Source organism: Rattus norvegicus, chromosome 5 (genome assembly GCF_021556685.1).
Source record: "Rattus norvegicus strain SHRSP/BbbUtx chromosome 5, alternate assembly SHRSP_T2T, whole genome shotgun sequence".
Classification (NCBI taxonomy): Eukaryota; Metazoa; Chordata; class Mammalia; order Rodentia; family Muridae; genus Rattus; species Rattus norvegicus.
The window spans coordinates 5516464-5525881 of record NC_141538.1 but is presented as its reverse complement, the minus strand read 5'-3'; the positions used below and the strand labels follow the sequence as shown (position 1 = coordinate 5525881).

The following is a 9418-nucleotide window of genomic DNA, read 5'->3' as shown; positions in this document are numbered from 1 at the left end:
TCTTTATGTGCTATGAAAAACATTAGAACTAAAAGCAACTTGCGAAAGAAAGAGTATTTCTAGATTAGACATTTAGGGAAAGGTTGAAGTAGGCTCTTAAAACAGTAACAGTGGAGGATGGCTGCTTGGGGAGTCACTCTGGTTAGCTCAAGCTCATACTTAACTAACTTTGTAATACATCCTGAGTGAACCTTCAGTGGGATTGGTACCACCAATAATAGACTGAGTCTTTTAAATCAATTAGCAAAGCAGTCTCTTACAGACAGGATGTTGAAGACAGATTATTTCATTGAGATGTCTTTTTTTGGATGAATCTAGGTCATGTCAAAATGCCAAGGCTAGGGAGGTCATATACTTCCTCTATGTACACAAATGCACACTGATCTGTTTTATAAACGGTAGGTTTTTTCAGGAATACATGTTTAATAAATTTAGAAGAAAACTATTAATAACTTTATTAATAACTATTACCCTACTTAGAAAATCTCATCATTAGCAATTTTCTGAGGAACCAACACAAGACAAGGGAATTATGGCATTGAACACACATACACACACACACACACACACACACACACACACGACTTGATAATAAAGAGACAAAGTTCTGATTTTTCTCTAGGAAGACACCACTGGATTATATAGAGCTGATTATTACATTTTATAAGCACAGTCAAATAAATTGGTTTTCCTGAAACTTGTAAAGTAAGTATGAACTTACTTATCAAATAGTTTACATACATGCTAGTTGTGTATCTGTGAGAATTGGCTACTGAAAAATGTCTAGGTTTCTTTTGGAGATCCTATCTGACATGAGTGCTGTTAGTGAGCTAATGATCATTAAGCCAACTTCAGCAATTAACCCAAATATTTTAATATTTGAGAATTCACAGTACTCAGGATGTGGACCAGAGACAAAAAAAAGTTTAATTTACTTAATATTTGTATGAAACAAGTTGTAAAAAGTTTTATTGTTTTTTTACATTTATGGGTAAATATATATGGATGTGGAGAGATGAGAGCAGTTGCTCAAAAAGTTCAAAAGTTGGCCTTGGATTTTTCACAGTTGAAGTTACATACTGTTACTATCCACTAAGTGTGTTTGCTACAAACGGAACTAGAGTCCAGTGAAAAGCTGCAAGCACTGTCAACTACCAAGTGATCTCTCCACTTCTTATATAGTATACTTTCAATTATGACCTGAGGCATTATTAAATCTTTCACTGAAAATAGCATGAGCATTTTTCTTACCAGAAGAATCTTTGCTTAAACTTGTTTTTGACAAAATGTGTAAGAAAAGCTATTCACGTTTACACAGTCCCCAAAATAGCCGAAAAGAAACAACACAAGAAAGAGCTTAAACACCACACATGTGTGCGCACACAAACACAGACACACCCTGTTTCTCTCCCTTATACATTCAACCAATGTTGTGTTGAGACCATTGAGTGCAACCATTGATTGTAAAAGTTTAAATTCACAGAGGATGGAAGGAAGATGGAGGAAGACAAAGATGATCCAGATTGTGTGTGGCATTAAATAGCCCACAGGTAGCTATGAATATCTTATAAGGGATGGATAATTACAGGATAATTTGTCTTATTTAGTTCCAGAGGGAGAAGACTTCATCATGGCTAGGAAGTATCAAAGCAGGACGAAAAGCTGCAAGATCACATCTTGTAACAGAAATCCAGAGCAGACAGAGAGAACCAGAAGTAAGCTGCCTCAGGCTCCTGTCACCATAGCCAGAGCTGCTCTGACTGGCCTGCCTTCCCCTCCTCCATGAGTCTGGTGTCCTAACTGGCCACTACAAACAAACCATGGATGAGTTGATTTAGTCGAATATGTTGTAACAGCAATGAGAAGAATAACGAATACCATCATCTCCCTGAAAGGAGAAGTGCTGGCCACCTCAACAGATTCCTGATTTTTCACAAAGCATTCATTCACAAGAAAGAAGTGAGTCTCTGGTATCATCAAAAGACCAAAGCTGTTAAAACTCACTATTTGTGCAGTTTCCAGGGATGACAAGTTCAGGTTGAAAAGAGAGCATCAAAGTTAGTTATTCAAAAGCTCTTAATGATGCACAAAGCCGTTTTCACTACAAAGCCTTAATTAAAAGTCGCCCCTTAATTATTTATGTGCCACCCAGTGCATTCCAATGATGTCCCTAGAAGTGGCAGGTAACCTTCTGCAGAGTAGGGAGCATTGCATACAGTGACTCTGTGACATTCCTTCAGACTACTCCCTGGTTCTTACTATCTGCCTTCAACTGCAGAGAAAGGTGAGAGCTCATGAGGATTCTGATGAGATTAAGAGCTAGGAAAGTGCTGGTATTTGGGGATACTCATTTAAGGCCCAGAGAAATGTAAAACTCTAAGGTTTTTGTTTGTTTGTATTGTTTTGTTTTTGTTTTTTGCTGTTTTAAAAGTCAGCTCACAGGAGAACAATCAGGCTGAGACTCGAACAGATTTTAAAGAACTAATAACAACCCTGATGAAAGAAAAGTGATCAAGTTATCTAATGCATCCTCCTGGTGAGCAGACTGACTCTGAGTTTGCAGGAGCAAGTGTCTGGCAAACTCCAACCCCGGGCAGGTGAAATAAGAACACTTGAGAGAGAAGTATCCCAATCTGGGCCATCTCCATAGTCCCCAAAGCAAAGAGGAAGGATACATGGCATTCTTATATTCCTAGCTCTTGGAGGGTGGAAGCAGGAGGAGCAAAGTGCTCAAGGTCATCTTTGGCTACATCAGTGTGTTTGAGGCCACACTGAGCTTGTTACACCTTATCTCAGAAAGCAAACACGCAAAGGAAAATCCCAGAAAACAAACAAATGAGCCGCATAGGCACTCACAACACCTCCAGCATCCTGACATGACAGGAGAAATGAGCCGCATAGGCACTCACAACTCCTCCAGCATCCTGAAATCTTTCCACTTGGACATCTATGGCAGGAAAGCTACAGACCGTGAACTTTCACATTTTGATGAGCAGAGGGAAAAATTGAGGATGTATCCTGGTGTCCACGAAGCAGGTCAGCCAACATCTGTGCAGCTGCTGGTGGGAGGTGTTGGAAGAAGGCATTGTGGGAAGCTCTGTGACCAGTGAGACTCAGGATAGGAAAACATCCAGTCTGTTAACCTGAATTTTGGATTCACAAATACAGAGTCAAAAAAAAAAGAAAGAAAGAAAAGAAAAGGAAAAAAGAAAAAAAGAGGTCAGGTTCAGGGCTTTTGGTCTTTCAGTGACTTGAGTGCGGTCCTTGATCCCTTTGGAGTTGAGTTGTGTTCAGGGTGAGAGATATGGATCTATTTTTATTTCTCTGTATGCTGCTATTCACACCATCTGTCTGCCAATAAGCTGACTTTTTCCCCAGTGTGTAATTTTGTTTGCTTTGTCACAAACAAGGTGTTTTTACCTGTATGGAGTTACATCTGGATGTGAGTCTTCAATTCTATACATTGATCAATGTGTCTATTATTTCAATAATATGCTTTTTTTATTATTGTAAGTATTTTAATACAACTTGAAATCTGGGAAAAGAAAGTTTAAATCCGCTGTAATGACTTGTATTCTGAGTTTTTCTTCAGTTTACCATACAAAGTTATCCCTTCAACCATTTCCATGGACATAAATATCAATAATTTATCAATTAAATTCAAATACATTCATTTAGTTAATTTCAGGTTAGTTTACCAAATCAACTGCAAGACCTCAACTCAAATATGAGGCATGATTCTACTACAAAAATCATAACTTTTAACAACTTATGGCATCTATAATTTATTATTTGAGTATGTGCTTAGACAATATCCCCTGTAAACTTAGCTTGACTTAAAACTCATGAACAATATAATGTAGCAGTTTGATCCAGTTCTTCCACACAGCGCCATGCTCTGAGAACTAAGACTCAGACTCAAGATATATTTACAAATACCTTGAGGCTCTTCTCTAAGTAGATCACAATTTAGAATAACTGACTTATTTTAACCTACATTCTGTAACATGCCCACTTAACCATGTTCAGGTACTATGTGTCTCTCTCCTCACGTCTTCCAAGGTGTATCTCCTGCCGCATTCTATCTCAGAATTATTATTTCTCCTAGATTTCCCACTTCTTATTTACCACCTAAATAATAAGCCATCAGATTTATTATTAACAAGTGCCACAGTCATATCGATATTAGATATTCTCTCAATAATCCCCCTTTGAAGTACAATAAATGTCTCCTTTTCTAATATAAATTGAATAAAATTATAAAAATTATAATAGTTATAAGGTGTGATATATATTTGCAATGTCAAGTCCATAGTATGTGGTAATTAAGAAAAATATCCTATTATCTATCCTGTCCTGGTGAGTTCAGAGTTCTGGATCTAAATCACATTTTATCCTAACTTGCATTAACAACCTAACACCATCTTTTTAGGTCTAATAAATCTTCTTAAATATAACAACTTAAGCTTTTATTGAGAGTATGATTATCTTGTATTCAAACCGAACAGTCAACTAAGAAGAAATATTTCCTGATTAAGTAGGAAGTGCAGACAAACACTTTCAAAGTTTTAAAAATGGCAGACAGTTGGCTGTGGAGACCACTTCAAAGTATTCTAAGACATTGGAGCACTGTCTTCAGCTCTCTTGTTCAAAGTATCTGACAAAGCTTATGTGAAGCAGGAATTACCAAGGATTTGCTTACCCTGTATTGGCAAAGCTTGGCAATCAAGTTCCATGCATTTGTTTTCATTTTGATTTCTTTTTTTTTCTGGATGGCATTCTGTCTGCCGATTAAGTTTGGGCACTTTCTTTGCCCAGGGGCTAGCTTGCCACAAATGAAGACAGCTCTCAATGGAGTTTCTTTGGAGCTCATTATCATCTTCTTCTAAGTTTAATGAGGTACAGCTGGGATCTGATATGTTTTGAAAGACCCTCAGACCAAGGAGACTCTTGCTCCAATCCTGAGGACACCCAACACCCCACAAACATGTGGGACTCAGTCTTGATGGAAAAACAAGAGGTTTACTTTGGGATACCAATGCACTGGGGCTTGACACGGTCCTCACGCAGGAGGAATGTGAAGAGCCCAGACCAGCAGAAATATACAGCTTATATAATCATTTAAGGTTACACAGTTTAATTAGCTCAGCTAAGTTCATTATGAGAAAATTTTAAGATGGCAGCATTGAATCAGCACTCTGCTCATATTTTGACCTTATATTCTGGTTTGCTTACATTTTTATGTCAATCTTACTTTGTTAACATTATTCTTATTTTTGTATGCCTATGAAAGTGTTAGTATATGTATATTGATCTTATATACAAGACAGAATATAGTTTGTGGTGTTAGTGCTTCCCTTCCACCGTAGAAGAACTAGGAATCAAAAAACTGCCAGGTTTGGTGGCAAACATCTTACCTGTATGGTATACTGTTCTCAATGACAATTTCAATTAACTATTCAGCCTTCCTGATTTCGCACCAGAAACTAGATAAAGTCTGAATCACTAAATTCTTATACACACACCACCAAATGAAGAAGAATGAAACATAAATAATGAAAAAATAGTGACAGTGGTAAACTGCTAATTGTTGATGTGTGTTCTGTTGCTATGTATGATGTTAAATACTACCACAAAATCTGTTTGATCCCAGGGATGTGGAGATCCTCATATGCACCAACTGATGGTAATATAACGTTCCTCATTAGTTTAAAACTATTGTATGAATAAAGATGCCTACAGTCTGTAGCTGAGCTGAAGAGAGGCAGGCAGAGCTGCAGTTCCTGGACTTGAAGTCTGATGCAGAGACCATGAGGAGGAGATCAGAGAGAAGAAGAAAGAAGGAGATGCCATGAAGTAGATGGTTCATGAGAACATGGGCATGAGGGTTGGCCATTTGGAGTAAGAGTAGCCTACCTGAATCATGGAAAGTTATATCTCCGAGTTATTGATAGGGTAGTAGACATAATAGAGAGCTGATATCTACCCAGCTTTAATGCTACTAAGTCTTACAATAAATATGAAGGTTTTTTGTCTTTTATTTGGGAACTAAATGATCTAAGGTGGTGTAGAAACCCCAAAATAATATTTATACTACAAGAAATAAGCGGGGTTGGGGATTTACCACTGGGTAGAGCACTTGCCTAGGAAGCACAAGGCCCTGGGTTCGGTCCCCAGCTCCGAAAAAAAGAACCAAAAAAAAAAAAAAAAGAAATAAGCAAATGTCTGCTAAAAACAATTACATAATATCCATTTCGATAATATCGTCTCACCCTACTATGCAGTGTGATACACAGATATAGTGAAATTTCCCAGTGACACTACAGCCAGGATCAACAGTTTTGAAACAAAAAAGAATCTATTTCTCCTGCTGAGTTTTTCATTCACACTGCAGTGTAATATAATCCACTTTGACTAGTTGTAAACTTTGCTCTGCTAAAGCCAGAATTTTGGTAGTAAGAATTATTTTCAGAAATTCAATGTTTGATTTAAAAGTCAGAAAATAGTTTCCATAGACAAGGACTTTTATGTACAAAATGAATGTAACAGAATTTTTCCAGCCCTCTGAGACAACTAGTGTATATTGAGCACAGAATTGCTCAGTTGAATTAAAATGATTTTCATACTTGAAAGAGCTAAATAATTTATGTTACTTTCATTATCTTTTGAGCTAATGATTTTCTTAGCAGAAATTTTTATTTCTAAAGAACTTGAGGAATGAAAACCTCATTCCAAATTTTCAGTGGAACATGCACACACAAACACACACACACACACACAAACATCTGTGTATTCATGATTGCCTTTTCATAATACTTATCAAATATGTTTATAAGGTTGTAGATAATTGGATCAGCATCTATGAGCACTTACTGCTATTGCAGAGAACTGCAGTTGGCTCAGAGCACATATATCAGGCTGATTACAACGGCCTGTTTCAGGTACAAAGGATGTTATGCCTCTTCTTGCATTCCAGGATATGTGTGATGAACTCATACAGGCACAGAGACACAGACACAAACACATGCATGCAAACTTTAACAAAAAATCTAATTAAAAAATGTATTCATAGTGCGGTAAAGTTTGCTCAGTGCTTCTGCCAAGCCTGCGGACCTGATAGTGCCTATGGTTTATCCTCACGAGCAACATGGAGGAATAGTCGAACTGAGTACAAGTTGTCCTCTGACCTCCAACAAACATGGTTTGGTTCAAGTGCATCCACACACATACAAATAAACAAATATAAGTATTACTTAAATTTTAATTTATACAAGCTAAAATTTGTAGAATATTTTAACACAAATGTTATTTTTTTAATGAGTACTATCTCTAGAAAATTCAAGTTCATGAACAGCTATAAGCATGCCAATCCCTACTATGTCTAAGTGGTTGTGAAGAAATCTGTAACTCGTGGTAACTATCTTAAGCTTGATAGTGTTCTATTCATATCTTATATTCTATATAAGGGGTAGTAGATTATTTGGTAAAGTGAATATCTATCTAGACTGAGAACTTGAGTTTGATGCTACAAGAAAACATGTTAAAAACTTATGGATAGCGGACTCTCCCCCACCCCCCACAATTAGGTTTTTTTGAGCTGTCCTAGAGATCTCACTTGCTTCCAGGTCAGCTGTCTCACAAATGACTATAACTACATTCCCAGGGAAATTGGATATTCTCTTCTAGTCTCAGATAGCACCATCTCACATATATATTAATTAAATTATGAAAGTACAAAATTGCTCTCTCCTCCAGCCAAGAAAGATGCCCAAAGGAAAGAAGGCCAAGGGGAAGAAGGTGGCCCCAGCCCTCACCGTGGTCAAGAAACAGGAGGCCAAAAACTTGGTCAATCCTTTGTTTGAGAAAAGGCCTAAGCACTTCGCCATTGGACAGGACATCCAGCCCAAAAGAGATCTCACATGCTTCGTCAATGGCCCTGCTACCTCAGGCTACAGCAAGAGGCATCTTCTATCAGCAGCTCAAAATATCTCCTGCCATCAACCAGTTCACCCAGGCCCTGGACAGGCAAACAGTGACTCAGCTGCTTAAGCTTGCCCACAAGTACAGGCCAGAGACAAAGCAGGAGAAGAAACAAAGGCTGCTGGCCCACGCTGAAAAGAAAGCTGCTGGTAAAGGGGACATCTCAACTAAGATACCACTTGTCCTAGGAGCAGGGGTCAATACAGTCACCACCTTGGTGGAGAACAAGAAGGCTCAGCTGGTGGTGATTGCCCATGATGTAGACCCCATTGAGCTGGTGGTTTTCCTGCCAGCCCTTTTTTGAAAGATGGGGGTGCCCTACTGCATCATCAAAGGAAAAGCCAGTCTGGGGTGCCTGGTCCACAGGAAGACATGCACCACTACTGTATTCACACAGGTTAACTCGGAAGACAAGGGTGCTCTGGCTAAGCTGGTGGAAGCTATTAGGATCAATTATAATGACAGATATGACAAGATCCGCCGCCACTGGGGATTCAACGTCCTGGGTCCTAAGTCTGTGACTTGCATTGCCAAGTTGGAAAAGGCAAAGACTAAGGAACTTGACACTAAACTGGGTTAAATGTACACTTAAGTTTTCTGTACTTAAATATAATTACAAAATTTTTTAAAAGTACAAAATTAAATACAGATGTGGTGATACATTCTTGCAAGCTCAGAGGGGAAGAAATCTGTGATCTATGTCTCAGTGGTCACTCAAGCATATTTGGTTAGTTCTATGTGGAAGATGAGACACTGCCTCAAGAATTTTTTGCTAGATGATTTGACTTACATATATCTTCGGTCTTGGTTTAAATTAGTATATCAATGTGGTAGAATTCAGTTATCCAAATGGATGCCCTTCCCATTGCTGCCATGATCCTTCCTTTCTGTAGCTATGGTACAGGTGACATTTGTTCTTCACTAAAGTGCCGTCTGTGCAAAACTGAGAATCAGTAGATAAACTAGTGCAGATTTACACCATTAGAGAAAATATTTCTAAATATATCATGAACAGGAAAAGATCCATTTTTCCAAATCATTAATTCTCATGAATAAAGAGAATGTTAGCATGGCTGATTTATGGAGAAATCTTTCCCCAACTGAACAGAAGTGTATGTGTGCCTAAAATTTTCTTTCCACAGAGATGTGTGATGAATTTGCTGTTCTGCATCACCAGAAACTGAGGAATTCTATATTTTTTTTAGACTGGCATCAAGGTTTATTTTTATTTTTTTAAAGATTTATTTGTTTATTTTATAAGTACTCTGCTGCTGTCTTCAGACATACCAGAAGAGGGAATCAAATCAGATTACAGATGGCTGTGAGCCACCATGTGATTGCTGGGAATTGAACTCAGGACCTCTGGAAGAGCAGTCAGTGCTCTTAACCACTAAGCCATCTCTCCAGCCCTTATTTTTTTTAATACAAAATGACAAAA

General features: G+C 38.0%; 1 pseudogene; it reads left to right on the top strand.

Moving 5' to 3' along the window:
- The first annotated feature begins 7740 nt into the window (after positions 1-7740).
- LOC148005594 (large ribosomal subunit protein eL8 pseudogene) lies at positions 7741-8560 on the top strand (annotated as a pseudogene).
- Positions 8561-9418: the final 858 nt, after the last annotated feature.